General features: G+C 45.4%; 1 protein-coding gene across 2 annotated transcripts in view; it reads right to left on the bottom strand.

The window, feature by feature from the left end:
• The window catches only part of TMEM178B (transmembrane protein 178B), a 328,552-nt gene that overhangs the window by 31,078 nt on the left and 274,173 nt on the right, over positions 1-23,301 (bottom strand). The gene's annotated exons all lie outside the window — the stretch shown is intronic.

Genomic DNA, 23,301 nt, shown 5'->3' with positions numbered 1-23,301 from the left:
CTGTCTGGAGAAGTGGTATTTTTAGCGGAAGGGAGAGAGCAGAGCTACTGTCACGTCTCAGTCAGCCTCACTCAGCGTTTTGCTTGGCTCAGCTTCCGCCTGGCTCCCCCACTGTCCTCCAGCCATCCCCCACCCCACCCATCAGTCTCACCCTCCTTTCCTGGAATCTGGCCTCCTTACTGCCTCCTGGGTAACACCCCAACCCCTTTTCATGAACTCCTTCCCCTGCCCCAGCACCCACCCACCCACAGCTCCCTGGCCACCTCTGTCACCCGGGTGGAGTCCATCCACCTACATCTGAGTCTATCCACCAGCACCACCAATGGGACTCCAGACAGCAGCAAAGCCATTTGCCTGGACCTCTGCTCTGGGGAAGGGGTGGGGCAGTGGATTGCCAGAGCAGCCTGGAGGACCCAGTGGGCATTCCTTTCTCTCCAAGGGAGGGAGGGAGTGGGAAGGTGGAGGGGAGAGTGCCTGACAGCAGAAGATAACACAAGAGCACGCAATCTCTTTACATCCCTGGGAAATGAATACCCCCATAGGTTTCTGTGGGGAACACCTTGGGATCCACATACCTCACGAGGGCATCCCACCCCTCTCTCACTCCAGTCACCCCATCGGGAGCGACGGCAGATCCTGGTGCAGTTTGGCTGGAGACCTCCAGACCCTGTCCCCATGAGAGAGGGATTTGGTCCATGCTCCTCTTCTGACATTGAAGATCAGACCCTGCAGCCCCCCAGCCCTGGAGGAAGCTGGTTGGGGAGTTGGGGGGGCGGGCAAAGGAGAGCAGCAGCTGAGCCTTCCCCTGCTGAGGAGGGCCCTGGACAGGAAGCAGGACAGGCCCTGTCACAGAGGCAGAAGTCCACCGAGAGCGGCCCAAGCAGGTTCCTGCTCTACCCAGTTCTCCTTTGTCCTGCCTCCGCTGACCCGGTAATGCCTGCCCCAGCCAGGTCAAAGTAATACTCATTATAATCATTTATGTGAACTGCCAAGGACGCCTAACTATCATGCTGCCCTGCTCACAGGGCCACACGTGTCAGAGGAAGCTTTGTTGAGTGCAGTTTGATCACAGCCCTCAAACGTGCATGTGCTTCCTGAGCAGGCTCCTGGCTCATGCATCCACAGCCAGCTTGCAATAATGGATGGAACATTCCTGCGAGTTGGGCCCACAACCACCTATGGTCGTCCTTGCCCTTCCATCTCCCCCAATGCTTTCTCCTCTGTCACCAGCCTTAGTCCCTTCTGCATTTGCCACCACAACAGACCCTCCAGGGAGCTGGACCTGAGCTGCCTCCTCAGTGGAGAAGGGTCCCCTCTTGCCATGTGAATGTTTGGACTCGTTCCTGGAAATGGGACACTGTGCCGCCAATGCTGTGTCTACTCTCCACTGTTGTCCAGGGCAAGGAGGCGGTGGGAGTAGGAAAAGAAAGGCCAGGGTGTTTGCACTGTAAAGGAAGTTTACATCCCCTTAAGCAGGTCAGGAAATTTCTCTTCTATGCCCCTGTGAAACAGCTGGTTCCCTTTCCAGTGCGTGGAGGGTTTCCAGGGGAAATCCTGGCCCCTTCGGCAGCACTGGAAACTGATGACCCTGCTGAAGCCAGAACCCCTCCCTGCTGCACTCAGCCTTGCTCACTGGAAGACCCTTCTGGTCCCCTGGGCTCTGCAGACCCCATGGGGGAGCACAGGTACTGCCTGGAGGATGGATGGATAACGTGTTATGTGAGGCATGTCCACGTGAGCCAGGGCTGGGAGGAAAAGAAGTGGTAAATGCAAATCAGAAAAAGAGGGAAGGTTATCATTGTTGGAGGAGGAAAGCAGAGTGTTTTACTTATAAGAAAAGAGAGGAAAAGGCAGAAAGGCAGGGAAATGGAGAGAATAATTCCTCTTCCAAAAGTTGTAAGACCAACAATAGCCATCTGTGTCCCAGGGCAGGGAGGGGCTGTGGCCTCTAACACAGATTACGTGCACTTTGTTATCTCCCAACGGCTTTGTCCACAGAAGCTGAGGGTCCTGCTAAGTTGGTGATCTGGAAAGAAGGATGAAAACCGTAGGTCAGGCCTGCATATTTTCATTGACCTGGGAGGATATTCGCTGTCACCCCGTGATTTTGCAGGGCTGTGCATGTACCCCGGTTATTTTGTCCTGACATTTAAGTGGTGACTCAGGGCAACTGCAACAACAATTATAAGGTAGGTAGGATAAGAAATATTCCTGTTTTATAGATAAAGAAAGCAAGATCCAAAGAAGTTAAGTAATTTCTTGACAAACAGTCTGAACTACAAGAAGAGTGAGTTGGGCTATCGGGTTGTGTGAGAAAATAAAAGTAATTAAAAGACCTTTTGGGTTATGACAGATTGAACAAATGTGTGTATCATTTCTTGCTCCCCAGTAAAGCCAGAACTATAGTTAAGAGATCTTTTTTTTTTAAAGATGAATCCACAAGGGTGGGGAAAATAGGAAAGGAGATGACAACAATAGAAGGTTCGCAACTGCAAAGCTGAAGGACAGCGTAGCTGACTGGGTTCTTAGCAGACCCAGAGAGCCAAACCCAAAGCCAGCAGCTGGGAAGATGAAAACCAACCTGTCGCATCCCCAAAAGGCTCATGAACTGGCACCAACATGTCCCTCTGGATCAGGTGGTTAAACAGAGGGAAGGTACATAAAACAAGGATTTGGTGGGAGTTGTTTGAGACGGAACTGGATCCCTAGATCCCCTCACCCATTCCGCACCACTGGGGGACACCCCCACTCCCCTGCCCCCGAGGTGGAGTGGGAGTACTTAGGACCGGGGTCTACAAATTCAGGTGAGGGCTGGCTGGCCAGCACAGCTGAGGGTCGTTGCACAGAAGGTGATTAAGTGGCTATGCTTATACAGAATGTTGTGTGCTTACCCTTGAGATCCCAGCCCTCTTCTGCTCAGCTCCCAGAAGCTGACAGCCTAGCCTTTGCCCTCCAGCCTGGAGGCTCGGAGAGGCCTTTCTGGTGATGACCAGGAAAAGAAGAAAGACCTAGAGACACTGCCACTGGGGCTGCCACATAAGCATCCCCTCGAACCACTCCACAGTGAAGCTCCCGTTGATAAACCCACCCACCCACTCAGTGCTTCCAGGCAGTTCTTTAGCATCCCAACCAGACAACTCAGCATCACCAGATATCTGAGAAAAGCCTATAACCTGGGAGAAAAAGAACTTGAGGAAACACTGTGCATGGCGAAGAAACAATAATTAAAAATTATCATTAATATCCCCAGAGAGACAAGAGAAGAAACAGTTTGCTTCCATGAAATAAGAGCAGTATACTATTGAAAGGAACTATCTGGAGAACAAAAATAATACCTTAAAATAGTGGAACCAAAATCACTGAAATTTATACTACACAATCAATTCTAATTTACGTATTAACACTCCTGTCCCAAAAAAAGATTTAAGAAGGCTTACAAAACACACACAGTATAACAGGATAAAAATAATAAGGAAATGAAAGAAAGAGAAAATAAAGAATTACAAGGAAGATGAAACTAGATAGCACATTCACACACACACAATTTTATCCACAAGGTCCTTAGGAAGGTGATTACACTCGCCATAGTTGAATTTAAAGGTATTAGACATTATTTCCGTTGTCTTTAAATCTTTTTTGCTTCTTGTTTGCACTTGAGTAAACCCCAAAGGCCCCTCTCTCTATGGAAGGTCCCCCATGCAGACGGTCCCTTTCCTGCCCATCTGCATTAACCTGTGTGGCAATTTTATCTCTTTAGGAGTGAGAAATTGCCTCTTTAAATTGCTTTTGATTGCTCACCGGGCCCACAGCAATACTTTGCACCCAGGAACTTACATAGCTGGGATTTCTTTCCCCATCTCTTCCTGCCTTTTTAGGAAAAAAAAAAGAAAGAAAAGAAGAGGATGATAAACGAACTCAGCTATCTGAAGCCTTGGAAAAATATTAAGCAGGATTGGCCTAAGAATAATCCTGTTGGAAAGAACCTGAAATGATGAGTTGCACTTTGTAGGCAAAGGCGGAGACAGAGAAAAACCTCCTGAATCATGTTGGGTTGGAGTCCATTATCTGTATTCTGTGACCCTAGTGTTTAACATTCTAATTTTCAAAATGAGAAAGGTGCATTCTAAACTTTTTAGAAAAAGAATTCAGTTCAGCGCAGTGGAAAGGAGTGGGCAGAAGGAGGTTGGTAGTGAGGGAGGATGGAGGGGGAAAGGAAAGGAGAGCATTAAACAGAACCAGAAAAAGCAGTTTTCCCTCATGGAAAAATTTTGATTTTATAAGTTTACACTCCTATTAACATTTAAATTGAAAGGTATTGCTTGCAACTCTGCAGGGGAAAGCAGGATACTGCATTTAAAAAAGCACTTAGAGAAGGAAAATATATGTGGGCTCTCCATAGCTATTTGCTCTTTAAAGACCTTGCACAAAAAAATGATGATGATTGAAACTTTTTTTTCTCATTAAAAAACAGAAATGGTGAGGGTGAGTATGCTAGACCTTGTTGTGTGGTAAAGACTAGAGCTAGGGAGAGAGGACACTGTATTAATGGCCCCAGCATCAAGAGCATGGAGTGACCAGCTATGCCATGGTCCTCCGCTGCTGGCCACCTGGGGCACCTCTGGGTAAACCTTGTTTGCTGGAAACTCTCTCTTCTGCAGGATATGAGCACATTGCCTTGGCAATAAGGGTAGAAGAGTATCAGCTGTCCTGAGAGCTGGACACAAGTTAGTCAGTCCCTCTGGGTTCAAGGTCACAGGAATCAGAGGGCAGAGTAAGATGACAAGAACAGAAGTGTTTTTGCCTCAAGAGGTCAGTCTGGGAAGTGAGAAGTGAACAGAGACAGTGTGCAATGAACATTATAGCTGTGGGACCAGCTCCAGGCAAGCCAATTCAAAGGAGAAGGAATATTCCAGGAACCAATTCCTGTACAGCAGCCATCTCTGAAGGAAGTGGGGGTTTTGATTCTGGGTAACCATGTAGAGATTCCACAGATGGGGATGGAAGCACGGATTCTTAGAACCAGGCTACCCCAGTTCAAATGTTGGTTTTGCCAGGTACTGGGTGTGTGAACTAGAGCAAGTTAGTTCATCTCTCTGGATCTCAGGTTCTGTATCTGTAAGTGGAGGTTATGGCAGTACTTACTTAAAAGGGTTATTAAGAGGATAAAATAAGTTAATATGTGTAAACCACTTAGAATATTACCTGGCATAAGGCTGGGGCTATGTAAGTGTACCCAGAAACAGAATTCACTTAGATTAAATCCGTTCTCTTTCTCATGCACCACATCCCTTGGATTGCTGTCCATGAGCAAATAAGGAGCCAGGTAACATGTTGGGGTAAGCCCCTAATTAAGGATTTGGTACCCAGAGGGAGCAGGCTTCTAGAATCTGTTCTTGTGCCTCTCAGGTAGAGAAGCCAAGGTGAAGGCTTTATTTTTCTATTTATTAATATCGAGATGCATCCACCCCAGAGTGTTGATGCCTCCTATCCTCCAAGGATCAAAACAGCTGGAGGCTATGGCAGCTAATAGCAGAGGTGCCAGTGGCCATAGAGGTCATTTGAACCCTGGGCTCTCACAGTGAGCACTGCACTGATCTAGAAAGAAGAGACATGGGCAAGACCTAAACTATGTTGGGAGGGCTTCAGTGATCTAGTTAGTTAAAGTGGAAACAGAGAAGTAGCTAACAGGAGATTTTGCCTATAGCTTTCTTCTAGAGTGTAAGTTGGTTCCGCATCATAATGTAGTTATATTTAAGAAATTATTTTTCTGTGAGAACAAAGTGGTTCTTAAGTTTCCATGAGAAAGTGCCTGACTTGGAGCTCTAATCCCTAAAACGTCCTTCAGAACTGCCCTCTGCCTGTCCCTGCGCCTGCATCTTTCTTCAAGCCCCCCACGCTCCAGGCTGCAGTTCCCTGTAAGGCCTGGCACTCTGCTTGATGGTGCTGTACTCTCTGACAACATGGCTGCCTACACACTCCACCTGTCAAGCTTCTCCTCATCCTTAAAGATTTCCCTAACAGGAGATGTCCGGGAGGCTTGCAGGGTCCTTCCACAGACTGAGTCCTCAGGGCTCCCGTAGCACTTGGTTGCTATCACTCCTCCTGCACTTACCATGTATCTTACTGTAATTATTTATGTCTGCCTCCCTCCAATAAATGCGAGCTTGTTCAGGGCTGTGGTGACGTCTGGTCTATTTAGTCTTCCCAGTCCCCAGTGTGTTGCCTGACATAAGCAGATGCTTAATAAATGTTTGCTAAATGAAATCACCGTCTCCCCCTTAACAATTCCTAAAACTGTGTGTGCCACGGAATGAAGCAGGATGAGGAGGATGTACCTGCTCAATTCAACCCACTTCAGCGACTCAAATGCCACTGTGACTTGAAGCCGATTTCTCTGTCCTCCAATCTTGTTTTTAAAAGCCAGCATTAACTATCACTTAACAATTCAACATAGTTGTTTCTCATATACAAACAAAGCAACAACATAGGTCCAGCTTCCAGATCACACAGAGCACGCAATGTGGGCCTCGTTAGCGGAAAGTTTAATGAGGACCAATACCCCACAGATTATGAGCCCAACAGAACTTTCTGCACCATCTCCCAAGTCAGGAAGACATTGTGGGGGAAGGTAGTTGCTGTAGGAACGAGAAGTGGTTTCTGGGTCAGAAGACAGGCTTGAAACTTCCTCCTCATTCCTACCTCCGGATTAGAGAGCTGCCATAAATAGGGATATTATGCGACGCTGTCAAATACAAATCACATCCATTGTCAAAACAATGGAAGGCAAATTGCAAAATTTGTACTCGCCTGATGAAAGCTAGGTCAGCAGCTAAAGCAAGTGCCTGGAGAGAAGAAGTGGGCGGGGGGCAGAAAACCCAGAAGCGAGAGCAGAGTCCCAAACCAAAAACATCACAGCCATGCAGCCATGCTGCTAAGCCGAGAGCGGAAACTGCAGAAGGGAATGATGGAAAGGAAACTGGGGCTCAGCCAACCGATACACCTGGACAGACCCAGCGTGGTGCCTGGTTCTCTCTTCCCTGAGGGCTTCCTCCTGTCATGCACCAGACCAGTACAATCCACTACTCCACCCTAGAGAAGCTCCCATTTCTCCTCTTCTATATCATGTGGCACTGACAGTTGCTCTGAGCTCAGAGTACAGAAACTGGGGCGGCTTGGCAAGAATGTGCTCCCAGAGAGTCCCCCCAAAGCAATCAGAAGACAGGAGCTTTAAAACACATGGGCACCTTAGAGGATCCTATACTTTCCAGAAAAATGCTGTATGTACCTGAGAATTGGTTGAGGCAAAGAATTTGAAAAGCCTAGGGAAGGGGACAATAACAGGTATGAACATTTACTGTTCATTTACTGTGTGCAGGCACTGCGTTGGGCGACTTACATAGGGTGTGTCCATTGGCCTCCCAATGGCTCTAGAAGGGAGATGCCATTTTTCTCACTTTTTAGACTTAGCAACTGAGACAAGGGAGTCTCAGTTGATCAAGGTCACACGCCAGCCAGAAGCAAGTCTGAGAAAGGGCCTCAGTCTGCCCAGGCCCTTTCCATTCCTCAGTAGTTTTCAGATTCCACAACGCTTCAAACCCCAGAAGGGAACTTAACATTCAATAAAATGTAATGGAATATTATTCAGCTATTAAAATTACTCTTTTGAAGAATGTCAATGACAAGGGAAAAGTTCATAACAGAACACTAAATGGAAAGTAGCACACAAGAGCACATATTCCATATGACCCCTACACTTTGGGTCTAGACGTGTACATCCACGTGTGTACGCCCACGTGGGAAAAGCAAGGGAGAAGTATGCCATGGTTACCAGGGAGCCTGTCTGGGCTCTGATATTTTGGGCTTTGTTTGTTCTTTCCCACAAACAAAAGGATGTGTTACTTTAACAATCAGACTTTTGAGATCCTTGGGAGATGTGAGCTTTATCGTTTTTTAACATTCTAAGTGCAAATAATGAGGTAGCCTGTACTTGAACTCATGGAAGACCTGGCCACAGATTCCTTCTCATGAGAACTGCCTTTTTAAAGATGTACTACCACTAAATAGTTCCTTTTTTTCTAACAGCTGCATTAAAAGAAGGAGCTATTCTGCCTTAATGAGACTTTCACTTTTTAATTGAGCTATAATTGACATGTAACATTATACTAGTTTCAGGTGTATAACATAAGGATTCAATATTTGTATACATTGCAAAATGATCACCACCATCTTTTTTCCTTTGAACAGCGTAAGTGGAAGTCCTCCTGTGTGCCTCCTTGGCCAGCAGTTTGTACTGTGGGAATAGCTGCCGTTGGAGGGCAGAACTTTCTTTACCCCATAGCTCCAGCCCAGGCTGGCGCTGACTGATCACCATGAGTGGGCTCTAAGATGTCGTTGCCCACAGTTGCTATTCTTTTTTGCATGTGATGGTTCCAGTGTGGTGTGCATGGTACTGCGTACCCTCAGGACCCACTCTCTGACTATATCATCCCACACTTAGGGACCAGGCACGTTGGGGCTACCCCAGAACCTCAAAAACCCACATGAATGTCTTCATAGCAATCTCCTTACCCCAAAATGTCCCTTCAACTACTGAGGTCCCCACAAAGCATAGCAATTTCTGTTTGAATAGCATGATGACATGGAAAAAAACAAACAAAATGCTGAAGATGATGTTAAAAGACCCGCATTTGAGGTCTGGCTCTCCACATACTGGCTGGAAGGTGTCGTACAGGTCACAGTCAAACTCCTAGTTCTGAGGTCTCACAGCTGAGAACAATAGATGACAACAAGCACCACCACCCCCAACACACACACCCAATGTTCTAAAGCTGTGTTGTCCAATATGGTAGCCACTAGGCACTTGAAATTGCTATTACACACTTGAATTGAGACGTGTAAGTGTAAAACACACATCAGCTGTCAAAGACTTAGTATGACTTCTCATGATATATCCTTAATAATTTTTATATTGATTATATGTTGATGTCACAATATTTTGGAAATATTGGATTAGATATAATATGTTATTAAAATTAATTTTACCTGTTTCTTTTTACATATTTAATGTGGCTAGTAGAAAATTTAAAATTCGATGTGTGGTTTGCATTCTATTTCTATGGGACAGGACTGTTCTAAAGAGAGCAGTGTAAGATCTCGTGTAGAACTTGCTATACGGGGCCCCAAACTATCTCTGCAACGGGTAGTGCATTCCCCCTCTTCAGTTTACATATGATAGGAGACTAGGAGATGAGGGGAAGAGATTGATGAATGAAGCTTTCTTAGGGAGAGTTGGCAGAGGGCTATGTATTTCCCCTCCCTCCCCCTGGGAGCTTCCCCACTCCTACCACCAGCACTACCACCACAAGCCAAGGAAAGGGCCTCAAGCTGCAGACAGGTACCCTAGAATATAGATGACACAAGGGATGGTACCTACACGTGGCCTAAAAAAATGAAGCGAGAAGCTGGTTAGAGCTGCCTGTGGTGGCAGAGCAAAGACAAAGCTACGGATCCAGAGTTGGCTGAGGAAGGATCCTGTGCTTTCTCCATGGGCCAAGTGGACGCGATGAAGACTAAAGCTGCCTGGAAAAGACTCCATCCAAGAACTTTGCCTGTTAGGGTGTGACAACTACAATGGAAAGAGCTTTTATGGGAGGTACCGCCAAAAATACGGACTGAGGAGGGAATGGGACCAGGTCAGCTGGAACATGCACTGCCCATGTCAGGAGACAATGGTGCATGGTCAGCCCTTGCAAAGCTTTTCCAAAGGAATCACAAAAGTGCCCCACAAGAGAGAGAGCCAGCATCTGAGCCCTGCTGCCTGGAGGACACCAACACAAAGAGCAACACCACCAGGCAAACAGGAACACTTGGGCCTTTTACCTGCCCTTCTTTCCCTTCCCCAGCCCTAGAGGAACCAGAAGTAGTAGGGCTAATGGGGAGCAGGTGGAACAGTGAGCATGAAGAAACTGAACAGATCTCTTTTTACTGCAGGTTTCCAAGAGAGGGTCAAACCAAGCTTTGGAGAAAGAATAAGATTTAAAGTAGATACAAGACTGAAATTCTGATATTAGATCTGACTTGAATTCTAATATCCACAAATGAAAATTTACTAATACCTGAAAGTTTCCCTCCAAACGTGTGAGATCTCCCATAGATGTCCTCTAGGAATGGGGATGGGAGATCAGACAGAATGGGCTTAAAAGGTTGTAGTGAGAAAAAGATAAAGTTGTAGATGCAGCCTTTTCAACAAATTGGTTATAGATGACCTTTTACAAGTCACATCTGAGACAAGAATGATAATAATGATGATGATAATAAAGCTCGCATTTTTTATGTGCCAGGCATGTCCTAAACACTTCTTATATATTATCACATTTAATCTTCCCAGCAAATCGATGAGTTCATCATTCTCCTTTTACTGATGCGATAATAAGTAACTTGCCCCAAGTCAGGAAGTAGGAGACTCCAAAATCCAGGCTTTTAGTCACTGTGCCCTACAGCCTCCTAGAGTCATTGGTCAGATGAGATCTGTGACAGCCCTTTGTAAACTGTAAAGTGCTGTCACAGACACCAGCGATTGCTTATGTTCACTGCCAGGCTGCAAGGCAGAGGAGCAAATACAAGGGGCCCAGTGAGTATGATTGGTATCATCTAATGTGTATTTCACAGTTTCAGGGCACACCAGTCATTACAAACAACAGGCAAAGACACGGCAAACAACTTCTTTCCCTTCCCTCCCCCAAATCTTGAAATTCGCAATCCTGGCACATTTTGTTTTCTTATTTAGAAGAATGAAAATGAAGGGGCCTAAAGAGTGTGTGCTTACCTCTGCCCACATATAAGCAAAGTTGTTTTCCAAAGCCCATGTGCATGGGATGGCAAGAGCAGGCAGTGTGGCAGAAAAAAGGTGTTTTAGAGTCATAGAGACCATGGAATTAGGCGAGTACTGCCCCAGGGAACAGGAGAGCTGGCCTTTGACCTCTGCTCCTAGTCCCATTACCTTAGGTAAGTCACATAATTTCTGTGTTCATTGTCTACTTTCTGAAATGAGCATAATAATACCTTTCCTGCCTGGAGGTCTGGGGTAGACCAGATGATTCTGCTCCAGTAGTTGTAATTCTCAGCCCCATTTTTGCAATATACCAGCCTGTCTTTATCTTGATAGAGCACAATTCAAAAATAATGAGTATGTTATTAAAACACTAATAATACATCATGGAGCTATTTTTGAGAAGTGCTGAAATGATGATAAATCAAGTAGATGATAACAGGTTGTGCACCTCCCACAAGGCTGGGAGTCACTGTGCACGCGACAGCACAGCTGCCTCCATCCCTTCCTCCTGGTGGTCAGTGCTTCTTTCTCCCACAATGCTCCTCTCCCCTGTTAGGGGGATGCTGGATGGTCATCAGGAATGAGTCAGTGGACTTGGTTGACCTCTGCTTTCCCCTGTGCCTTCCTCTGTGGCTCTAGTGACTCATTTTTGGAGGCTATCTGTGACCCAGGCTTGTTTGGCAGATGGCTAAACCTTATTCAAGTTAAGATTTTGCCAAGAAAACAACCTCAGTAGAAGGAAACTAAAGTTGCGTTCTACCCTCCACTTGAAAATAATTCCATCAACAGAAATTCCCTCTTTGGAGTCATCCTATACATACTTGCTTATTCATTCAAGGCATGTTTATCAAACATCAGCTATGTACAACAACTAGACCAAGTCCCTGGCTTCATGAAAATGTACTTTCCAAGAAGAGAGACAAACTATGTAATATTACACATACACACATATGTCAAAGGGTGACAAACGCTATGAAGAAAAACAAAGTAGGTAAGGGGGATGAGATGTTATGGGGTGGAGATGGGGAGTTGTTAATTAATATAGGGAGGTTAGGAAAGCTCTCTTAATAAGGTGACATTTAAGCAGACACCTGAGGAAGTGAGGGAATGGACATATGGATATCTGGGGGAAAAGCATTCCAGGAAGAGGGAACAACAGGTGCAAAAGCCCTGAGGCAGGAATCTGCTTATCATATTTGAGGAACAACTGGGAGTCTACATATTCTACATAAGCCTGTATAATAGTTTTCTCTTCACAATGACTATCACATGCTGATTTAGAGCCACATGATAAATAAATCTCGATAAATCTTGGTGACCATTTGGAAACAAAGAAGTACTTGCTGCAACTAGCTAAATTCTCTTTGAACTTAGGGGGAAAAAAAAGCAGTAGAATTGATAGGAATTGGTGACTGACTGAATGTGAGAGATAACAGAGAGGGATAAGTCAGTGATGACTCCCAGGCTTCTGGCTTGGATGACGGGGAATATGGTGATATCATTGACCAAGATACAGAATAAAAGAAGAGGCATAGAGTATTGCTTCTATATTTGGATTTACTTTTATTTTTATTCCTTTTTTGGAGGGGGGACGGGAGGAAGGATAGGAAGGACAGGTCTTGTAAGAGAAGAGAGGATGTTAAGTTCAGTTTGTTAAGTGCCTAACAGACACCTAATCAGAGATGTCCATTATGGCAGTAGCTGTATGGGTCTAATGCATGGGAAAGAAATTAGTTTTTGATATATTGATATTAAAGCTGTAGGACTGAATACCTGCTCTCCCAGAGTAGGTGTATAAAAGTGAGAAGAAAAGAGGGCTAAGGGCAGAATTTGAACACCAATATTTAAGAGATGAGAAGAGGGAGAGAAGGATGAGAATAGACGGCCAAAAAGGGTAAGGCAAAATCCAGCTTAAGGGCCATCGTGGGAGTGCAAGGAAGAACGGTTTCAGTGATGGCTGATGGCGCTGAGATCAAACAAGACATAATGTCACAAGACAGGCAGCAAAGACGTGCTGAGCCCCGATTGCGTGCCAGGCATTGTGCTAGCAGCAGGAAACACAGCAGTTTGTAAAACTGGCCAGGTCTCTTCCCACACAGAGCCTTGTTAGATTTACAACTAGGGGGTTCCTCGTGACCTCGACAAAGACTCTTTTAGTGAAAGTCAATCTCATTGAGTTACTAGGAATGAATGGGAGGTAAGGAAGTAAAAGTCACTCTTGGGGCTGACCCCGTGGCCGAGTGGTTAAGTTCGCGCGCTCCGCTGCAGGCGGCCCAGTGTTTCATTGGTTCCAATCCTGGGCGCGGACATGGCACTGCTCATCAAACCACGCTGAGGCAGCGTCCCACATGCCACAACTAGAAGGACACACAACGAAGAATATACAACTATGTACCGGGGAGCTTTGGGGAGAAGAAGGAAAAAATAAAATCTTTAAAAAAAAAAAAAAAGTCACTCAAAAACTATGCTTTCAAGTAGGCTGATTGCAGAGAAGAGGAGGGAAATGGAATGACAGGGTGGAACACACAGGAAGGAGGGCTTTTCTTTCTTTAAAGTATGCAAGACTTGGTATATGTCTATGCAGAGGAGAAGGAATTAGCAGAGAAAATGGACCTGAAGATACCCAGAAATAACACCCTTTCCCGTGCTCTGAATCTTATCCAAATCAAAAGGTCAGACTCACACACAAATTCAGGGAAGTCCCTGATTCCAGTTGGCAAACATGGGCAGCAGAACTTTGTGGGGAAAAACACTGCTGAGTCGGGGGGAGGGGCGGGGGGGGGGTCAGACTATGTGGGCTTGAATTCCAGATCTACCACCTACTAGCCATGTGACCTTAACATCTCCGTGCCTCAGTTTCCTCTTCTTTGCGCAGGTATGATAATAGTACCTACCTCAAAGATTATTATGAGGATTATGTTTGCATATTACTAAGAGGCTGGCACCAAGTAAGTACTGTGTAAGTGCTCAGAAAGTAAGACCTAGAAACAGATGCACAATATGCACACACACCCACATGTGCACATGCAGTGGAAGGAGTTAGCTGAGAGAAAAACAAGAGGGGAAGACACTTGGTAGATGGGAGGGGGGATAGGAAGTGGGTGAGTATACCGGAGAGAGACACCTTTCCCCTTCCAAAGTCGCTCAGGGCTCAGCTCAGACCCCCATCCTCTCTGAAGCCTCTCTTGAGTACATCTTCCCAGAATCACTCATTCTAGAGGAAGTGTCCATCATGTAGCACACTTGTAAGCCGAACCTCTCATGCAATGCACATTCATTGACTAACTCCTTGAACTGTGCATTATTTGTGGAGCAACTTCTCTCATCCTGGCATTGCTCTACAAGTGTGGATAAGACACCAGAGCTTCCCTTGACAAGGTTGCTGGTCCAAAAAGCCTTGGGTCTTCTCTTCTACTGTCTGCTATGTCTTGTGTGGTCATTGAATCACTTGGAGAACTGAAGTGGCATTATTTCTTCTTTGTGTCTCTCACAGCATCTGCTACCTAGTAGGAGCTCTGAATCTCTACAGAATGAAGGAATGAGTTTCTTCCCTTCAGTAGGTACACGAATGAGTAGGAGTCCACAGTGTCTCTCCTGGAAGATCAGTTAGCAAAGGATAAAGGAGCTGACATTTATTCATCACTTATTTTGTGCCAGGCACTGCTGACAGCACACAGCTCACTTAGAGCCAGTGGATGAGAAAGACTTTTCTATTTGTTTTGTTGGAAGGTGATGTCTAATGGCTTCACTTTTACGTTTTCAAATGTTTTCCATTTTGTATGGTTTGCTTTCTACGCTTCAAGTGTCTCACATGACTGCAAACAATTGTCACGCTTCATGTGCAGTCAGTCACTTTTGAATTTTGCCAGTGTTTGGCTGTTGCGTCTTTTGTTAAATAAATGCTCATTCTGTACCCTGTGTCTGGTTCTACAGGAGACAAGCATGCCTGTCCCGTTGGCCCCATGTGAGCCTCTCTCTCCCTCCACCTCGATGTTGTCTTTGTTCTGTGGAAGGCTGTCGAAGCCTGTCCCAGCAAGGTGCTCACTAATGAGGCCAGGGACATCAGCAGCTATGGGAAAACCCAGAGCAAAATGGGAAACACTGGACAGAAACTTTTTTTTCAGTTCTCCCAAAGGAAGTGGTGTGTTTGATTTACCTCTGAGCTGGGAAAAAAAATAAATAAATGGATCATAGGGTTTTTGTTAAGCATGATGGATAAAATATTTAAGGCAAGATGTTTATATATCAACACTTGGCCTTTTCTACTCCTCAAATGACTTCTAAGGAACAGTAGCCAAGTTGATTATCTGACGCTAGCTCATCAGGTCGTTCCACTTCCTGTGTCCTCCTACCCAGCAGCACAGAACAATTCTTAAGTTCAGGATTCATTTCTGCCTTCCAGGGACAATGTCCTTGTCACTGGAAAAGGAAAAAAGAGTCATGGCCTTCTGTGCTTGTAGGATTGAATGCAGGGGTGGGGAACATTCCTGGACCCTGGACCCTATGGAGTGAGAGAGGACTCCACTGGTTGAGTCATTTAGATGTTCTTGAGCAGATTAAAAACAAGGAACTCATTGTCCTACCCGCTCAGAAGGCTCAGCACCAGAGAACACAGGGAAGAAGACTCAAGGTTTTGGGATTGGAAGGAAGTTGAAACCTGGCTCCGCTTGGTTCTGGGAACTTATGACTCCCCAAAGAATTTAAACAGAGTATTCTCTTTATTGACAGGCGAGAGTTATATTTATCTGAATTTGTAGTATTCAACTGTTCTTTGGCGGCACTCAAACATATTTGCAACCTATATAAATCAGAGCTAAATTTTTACCAATCTGATGTCTATTAGCTTTACACCAGTGGTGCAGACCCTTCTCTTGGGCTCCTGGTCCACATAACTGGTGGATTTTTGGACATGTTGACAAGAGTGGTCTCCTTATCCCACTAATTCTGAGCCTCTAAAATCCAATCCCTATCTTCACTTTCAAAGTGTTCCTCCTCTATTGACGCTAATAGCATCACCATCCTCATGACCAGCTGTCCCTCAAACCTTAGAAGCATTTTGAATCTCCCTCCTTCCTTGACCCCCGTCATTTATGACCAGTTGTTAAGTTCAGCAGATTTTGCTTCCAAGGTAATTAATGCATGGATCCCCTCCTCTCCACCCCCACTGCCTCTACCTGCCCCTGGCCCTCCTTCTCTCTCCCGTGGTGTTGTCAAATGAATCTGACCTTTAGTATTAGGCTTAACACCTGGCTCTGTAACTTTCTGGCCATGGGACCTTTGGCAAGGCTCAATTTCCCCATCTTTAACTATAGGCGATAAAATGAGAGAATTTACATAAAATGCCATGCACAGCGTCTGGCCCTTAGTAGAAGCCCAGTTAGCAACAGTTCTGTTCTCTTCCTCCTTGCTGATCCACCCCCCAGAGTCCTTCCTTCCAGGATTTCTCTGCTCGAATCCATTCATGTTCTGCTGCCGGATTAATTCTTCTGAAGCAAAACTCACTCTCTTGCCTCTGTGCTCGAAACCTTGAATGGCTTCCCACTGGCTGTCAGAGTAAAGACCCCATGGAAGGCCTAGGTTTAGGCCCTTCAAATCTGACCCTCATTACCTGCACAATCTCTCTTCTCTCTCTCTCTTCCACATTCCCCCTGCTGTGGCCACCTGATGGCTTACCCTTCCCAGAGAATGCTCTCTTTCCTCCTAGTCCCTTACCTTTACTCACGCTGGAGACAAGGCACATGCTCCATCTCTATGTGCCCAGTTCTGACCCATCCAGCTCAGCTCCACCCTTGAACCTTCAGAATGTCTTCCTAATACTCAGGTGGAAGATACGCTTGCCTTCTTTATAAATAATAAATTTAACTTGATTTATGGCAAAACCCAAAATAAATAATAACCCAACTTTTCGCATTCTGCAAGGATCATTTAATTGTCAAAGTTAAGTAATGTTTATGTTGAGGACATGTCTTTACTAGGTAGATAAATATAAATTTACAGTAGCTTAGTGTATTTGTGGAGGTGTGGGGATAGATAGAGATAAAAGATAGACATTAGCTTTCTATATTAAAATTTCCGTATTTCAATATAGGAAATTAATTTGAGGAATAAAAGTCATTTGCAAATATTCTCCAGTGAGGTATTAATTTCCAAATTAATAAGCTGACCAAACATATCCTTCTGAGTAAGAAGTGTATGGCAGACATTAAAAATCCTACTGTGAAAACTGAAACAACCTAAACTATTCTAATAATTGGGAAATAGTTAAATAAATTATGGCATACTCACATTATGGGTTATTATGCAGCTATAAAAATGATGTTTTTAGAGAAATTAAAAGATGTTGAAAAAAGCAAGATATGAAATTGTATATCCTGCCTGCTTCCAGATATGTAATAATAATGGTTATAAACGCTAATGATAATAGGCAAGAAAAAAAAGACCAAAAGAAAACATACCAAAAGGTTAATAGCGAGGGAAAAAGATTATGGATGATTTCTATATTCTGCTTTACCCTTTTCTGTGGTTTCCAAATTCTCAATAATAAGCATGTGCTGCTTTTACGATCAAAGAGGAAAATATTCAAAGCATGACTTAAGGACAAACACAGCCACAATCAAATGTCCATGAGCTGAGACGAGGCGTCTAGGGATGGGGGAAGCTAAGCAGCTCTTTCCAGCACTCGCTCGCCAGAAGTTGCCCGTCTGTGGAGGCATTTGGTTTCCACAGCCCAGTCACAAAGAAGGCTTCCTCGTCAGCAGCCTCGGAACCAAACTCTGTGAGCAGCTGTGCGCTGAATACCCTCAGGACTCGACTTCTAGTGAAGATGAGCCGAGAATGCTGGGGAAAAGGAACCAAGATCTTGCAAAAGAACCGAGTATTTTCTTCCCTATAGCATCTCTGTCTGTGATTGACAACGCTTTCTGGTAGAAGTCTTTGTTTTGTTTATTTAGTTTTTCAAATTCTTAAGACTATTATGCCATCTGAGCACTAGGCAGTCTTTGAGTACGCCCCTTTCAAGAATCGGAACATACACAGGAATCTCTGAAACGTCAGTGCGACTTGAAACAATTACAAATTTCTGGACACACTGTGATTGGGGCAGGGAAAGCGCTGTGATATGAAATCAGTTTTCTATAGACAGTAGAAATAAGAAATGCACATATGGCCTGAAGAGTGTATCAGCTGTGACGTCCTGAATGTCAGACAGAGGATGGGGGCAGCAAAAATTGCTTTGATTTTGACACCGTGCTTGGCACATAGAAAGTGCTCGAGAAATATTCTTAGTCAACTGACATGAAAGATCATAATGACACGGCAATAGAACACTATCATCTGTGCTTCTCTGTGTCACTGTGAGCATTCCTCTGAAGATCTAAAGAGCAAGAGTCTACCAATCACAGTGAAGCTTTTTAATCAAGACTAAACATCTTGAATCTTGAGAACCAGAAGAGTCTGGAGTCAGACTGCTTGGGTTTCAGCGTTGGCTCTTGTCAGCCATGTGCCTTTGGTCATCTCTAAGCCTCAGTTTCCCCATCTGTAAAATGGAGTTAGTAACAGTGTCCCCCTCGGGACGTGAGGGTTCGAGGGCATCATGCATGACGCTTACGAGGTGCTCCACGAAGGGCAGCTATTTGGGGAACTGGGCACTGGGTGAGCTTGACTCCGAGTTCCACTGAACACTCTACATTGCTGGCAAAGTGATTTCTTTCCATTTCCTTCTCTGAATCTGTCCAAATACTCTTTAGCAAATGGCTTAAGATCAAATAAAACCCAACAATTTCCAGAATCTAAATGCATGAGTTGAGTGATAGGTTTTTGGTTAATAAACAGCATGGATTTTGTCATCAACTACCTCATGCTGCTGCAGATCTCTTGGGCCCATGATTCAAAAGCAGAAACATAAGACACAATCTGGCTTCTTCTGCACTTGCCTTGATTCTAAAGCCCGGGGCACGTTTAGAGCAGGTTGTTAGACAATTTATATTTGAATGAGGCGGATACAGAGCATCCGAAACTTGGCCACATCATGTACCTAGTGCCCGCACTCCGCCACTCTCGTCCTCAGGGTCTGACACTGTGCCTTGCTCCATAATAACAACAGCAGTTATTTGGCACTTACCACATGCTGAATAAAGCACTGTTCTAAGGATTTCGCATTTATTAACTCATTTTATGGTCACAACAATATTATGCTTTGGAGCTGACTCAGAGGGACACCCTGCCCAATGGGGTCATTTCTTATGGAAAATGACAAGCTGACCCAATCAGACCCTCTTTGGGCATAAGAAATGTGAGGGGTGTACAGAAGGACGGGGCACTCAAGCTCAGCCTGAAATCCTAATAACACCGAGGCACCATTTCCACAGAGTCCAGTCTTGGAAGCCCCGGGACCCAGGGACATGGCTTCCCTCCATACCTCATTGTGTCTTTGCTGCAAAAACTGTCGCCAATGACAATCCGGACCTGCGTCCTCCTGGCAGCCTGAAAGAAACTCACCACTAAAACTCCCAGAGCCAAGAGATGCTAGAGTCCTTAAGTCCAGCAGCTCATTGAGCTATTTGTAAGAGGAATGTGGGCCACTTTAAATCAAACTCAGTTAGTGAGTTTGCACTGACTGTTTTATTCGGCGCTGAGCGCTGTGCCTCCCACGTAGGCTCCATAAACGAGCCGGACGAACAGGTGAGCTGTCGGCGTTAGACTTTTAAATTGAATACACCATACACGATAATTTTGTGAACAGCTCCACTTATACATAACACATTCTTACATCCCAAAGCTAAGAGAATGACTTTGAATGAGTAATTGGAGCTTTCGAAAAAGTTATTTTCATATTTTTGTTTTCCCCCAAATGTTCATTTTGTGCTTTAAAAATGTTTTCATGGTGGTTCCCTGCCCCCCTTTATAAACTGTGTTTATATATAACATAAAATTGACCATTTTAACCGTTTTTAAGAGTACAGTTGGGCGGCATTAAGTACATTCACATTGTCGCACAACCATCGCCACCATCCACCTCCAGAACTTTTTCATCTCCCCACCTGCAACTCTGCACCCATTAAACACAAACTCCCCATTCTCCCTCCCTCCAGCCCCTGGAACTCACCTTCTACTTTCTGTCTCTATGAATTTGATGACTCTAGGAAACTCGTATATGTGGAATCATACAGTATTTGTCCTTTTGTGTCTGACTTATTTTACTTAGCATAATGTTTTCACGGTTCATCCACAAGGTAGCACACACTAAGACTTCATGCCTTTTTAAAAAACTGTGGCAAAATACTCATAACATAAACTTTACCATCTTAACCATTTTCAAGGGTATAGCTCAGTGGCCGTGGTGGTTTATTTTTAGAATATAGTTGTAGCAGCATCAACAGTAGATTGCACGGTAGGGCCCTCCTAACCTTTCAGAGTTCTTTCAGAGCTGGTGTCAGGAAAGACGTCTGGAGGTCGGGATGAGTACCTGGCTCTGCTGAGGACTTTAGAAGTCGCTGTCAGCTCCTGAGCCTGCTATTTCTATCTCTGGTGCCTGGTCCCAGGCCAGAGTGTGTGGGGGCATTATTAAAACCCACACACCCCTGGGTTTTAAAAAAAGAAAACTTGAAATCAACAATCCAAAGAGACTTATGCACCCCTATGTTCATCGCAGCATTATTCACAATAGCCAAGACATGGAAGCAACCCACGAGCCCATCAATGGACAAATGGATAAAGAAGATGTGGTGTATATATACAATGGAATACTACTCAGCCATAAAAAAGACAAAATCGTCCCATTTGCAACAAAATGGATGGACCCTGAGGGAATTATGTGAAATGAAATAAGCCAGACAGAGAAAGACAAACACGGCTTGATTTCACTCATATGTGATGATAAATACACGGATAAAGAGAACAGATCAGTGGTTACCAGAGGGGAAGGCAGCAGGGGAGGGTGAAAGGCATAAAGGGGCCCACATATATGGTGATGGATAAAAGCTAAACTATTGGTGGTGAGCACGACACAGTCTATACAGAAACTGATAAAAATAATGTAGATCTGAAGTTTCACAATGTTACAAATGTTTCATTATGATCTCAATAAAATAATTGGAAAGGAAAACTCCCAAGGACACATTCCCAAGGGAAGTCGTGAGAGTGACAACAGAAAGAGCTGGGGACCTGACTTGGGAAGGCACCTGCTAAGGGGGTTTCGTTCGGCAGAATTTGCTGCATCTCCCTTAGCAAAGCGGTGCTCCTGGAGCCATCAGCTGCGGCAGAGGGGGGGCTCACTTTGCAGACCCAGCGCACGCTGCAGACGACGGAAGCCACCATTCAGAGCAAAGTGCTCCGAATAGAAATGTGTGTCCCCTCTCACATCGAGGAGAAAGCAGGAAGTTTTCCAGGAAGGACGCCCATGGGGACGTTTGGGATAAGAAGGAAGCAGCAGAGCAAGGATGCACAAGACCTGCCGAGTGTGGAGGAGGCACGTGGCCCATGTCCTGCCGGCTGCTGGGCCCAGGACGGAGCAAGGACAAAGGGGCAGCCCCGTGGCACACGTATCCCCAGGGCTCAGAAGAGGAGAGAGGCCACAACTCAAACCCCAAGTGAGAGAGGGTAAGTTTGAAGGGAGTCGAGAGCTTGAATCCCGCCTTGTGTTAATTAACAGCACTGAGGTTTGCCCATGAACTCCCAGCGGGGGTGATCATCTGCCTGAGAGTGAGGCCCTGTTGCCTGGTGGAATCTCAAGTGATGAGCCATGAAATTACTTCTAAAAAAAAAAGACAAAGACAGTCAAAAAGGACAAACACTTACATTTGTGTACTGGAGAGACTCTTGTTCTCTTTCTTGAAGAAAATAGGCTAATTGCAGAGACCAGAGATGAAACAGAAATATCCAACCATACCCTGTCTCCTAAGAAAGCAGAGAATGCTAACTAAAAGAAATTAATAAGAATACCAAACCTGTGTAAAGCATTCACAATGTACCCGGAGGCATTTTACTTACACTATCCCGTATAATCTTCACAATAACCCACTATCATCCTCATTTCACAGATGAGGAAACAGCACAGAGAGGTTAAGTAACTTGTCCAAAGTCACACAGCAAAATGGAATCAAAACAAACATTCCATCTTCCTTTCTGAGACACTCAATAGCTATCTTACGACTTTTTAAAAAATGACCCCAAAATGGAGTTAACAAGGGTCCCAGATAAAATGCAGCTGAGAAGAGTTTGTCTCCCCTCTTCCTTCCAGATGTCTGCAGTGGCTTTGTCTCTTCTCTCTCCTGGGCTCTTTGTCATCTCTCATGGCAGTGACATGTGGTGGCCCAATTCCAGCTTGGGAGTCTCTGCATCTTTCTCCAGTGCACATCTGACCTTGCTGTTGTTCCACAGCTTGAAATCCTTCAGCGGCTCCCGCTGCCTTCAGAATGAGATCCCAGCTCTTCCATGTGCTGTGCGAGGCCTCCATGACGTGGCTCCTGCTCTGCTCTCCACCTCTCTCTCACCCTCCTCCGGCCCCCTGCCCACGAATGAGCCTTTCACACCAGTCACGCTAATCAACCAGGAACCCCCCAACTCGTCCTGGCTCTCCAGCCTCCGGCCCTCCTATCCCTGTGCCTTTTTGGCCCCTCCTCCTTGGGCATCAAAACGCCTCCCCTTTCTGCCTGCATAAAGCCTCCTGGACCTTCTGGGCCCACCCAGGGCCACCTCCTCTGCAAAGCCGCCTGTCCTCAGTCAAACTGAGTTGGCTTTTCTCTGCTCCCTGAACCCCCCAAACTTACGTCTGCTATAGCTCTTCCCACTCTGCACGGTGATGGCATCTTTCCTCTGCCCACCCTCCCCCAACAAGACTCACTCGTTCATCCATCCACCCACTCTCTCAATTATGTGAGCTCCAGCAAGGGCAGGAACCACGACCACCTCTGGTTTAATCGCTGCATCTCCAGCCTTGAATCCAGTGGTTTTCTAGGTGTGGTCCCTGGAGCCAGCCTCGCCAACCTGGGAACTTGTTAGAAATGCAAATTCTTGGGCCTCTCTCCAGACCTACTGAATGGAAACTCCAGTGAGAGAGCTCAGCAGCATCTGTTTAACAAGCTACCCAGTTTGGGGACCACTGCTCTAATACAACGCTGGGCACAGCAAATTCAATGAATGTGGACTGAGTGGATACACAGCTATCACTAGAAACCAACCACCCCGGAGCCTCTGAAGACCTCAGGGTTGCTCCATCTTCCCCTGGGGAGGTAACCAGACTTTCTTTCTTAGCTTCCCTGTCTTGTCCAGAGATTGTGGGATCACTGTATTTTCGATTCTGTTCTAGCCCTGATGCAGCTGACAACTCACCAGGTGACCATGGGATAAATCAAATCAAAGGATCTTCAGATCATGTGGACTTCTGGAAATACAATGAACCTAAGTGAGAAAACTCAGGATGAGGCCAAGCCCTGGCTCTTACTGGGTGTCCTCTCTGGTCCTCCATTCCTCTT

Source organism: Equus asinus, chromosome 1 (assembly GCF_041296235.1).
Source record: "Equus asinus isolate D_3611 breed Donkey chromosome 1, EquAss-T2T_v2, whole genome shotgun sequence".
NCBI lineage: Eukaryota > Metazoa > Chordata > Mammalia > Perissodactyla > Equidae > Equus > Equus asinus.
Note: the sequence above shows the minus strand (reverse complement) of the source record. Positions and strands in the feature narration are given on the sequence as shown.